Consider the following 578-nt stretch of genomic DNA (forward strand, 5'->3'; position numbering starts at 1 on the left):
CCTGGGACACACACACACACACACACACACACACACACACAGTCCCCAGACAGCCTCTCTATCGCTCCAAGTCACACACAGGGACAGACGCCGTCAAACAGGGACACACAGATGGACACAGCTGGGGGGTGGGCTGGGAGCCCACCATCTCCCATCCTACCCTCTCTCTCTCCCTCTCTCTCTCACACACAGCTGCAGGCCGTCACACACACACACACGCATGCACACTGACACAGCCACACTGACACACGCACAGTCGCACAGTGACACGCAGCGGAAAAAGCAGAGGGGAGAGGAGGCCTGGCGGGATGCGTGAGCGCCTCGGGGGAGAGCCACTGTGGCTCCCCAAGGGGAGGGCTCCACGGGGTGGGGGCGCTGAGGGCGGCAGAAAGGGCGAATGGGTTCCAAACCCCAAAGCGGGGGGCCCGTTTGGAGGGCCTCGCTGCGGGGAAGGTCTTGGAGGGAGATTGAGGGGGGCCGGGAAGGGCCTGTGACGGGGTAGAGCGACTCCTGGGTTGGAGGGTGCGTGCGCGGCCCCAGGAAAAGGATGAGAGGATGGAGAAGAGGCGCCGAGAAGG

General features: G+C 64.0%; 1 protein-coding gene across 1 annotated transcript in view; it reads right to left on the reverse strand.

Moving 5' to 3' along the window:
- SHANK1 (SH3 and multiple ankyrin repeat domains 1) overlaps nucleotides 1-578 on the reverse strand; it is a gene marked incomplete at its 5' end in the record, with an annotated part of 58,706 nt that overhangs the window by 25,850 nt on the left and 32,278 nt on the right. The gene's annotated exons all lie outside the window — the stretch shown is intronic.

This window comes from Myotis brandtii, unplaced genomic scaffold (genome assembly GCF_000412655.1).
Source record: "Myotis brandtii unplaced genomic scaffold, ASM41265v1 scaffold601, whole genome shotgun sequence".
Lineage (NCBI taxonomy): Eukaryota > Metazoa > Chordata > Mammalia > Chiroptera > Vespertilionidae > Myotis > Myotis brandtii.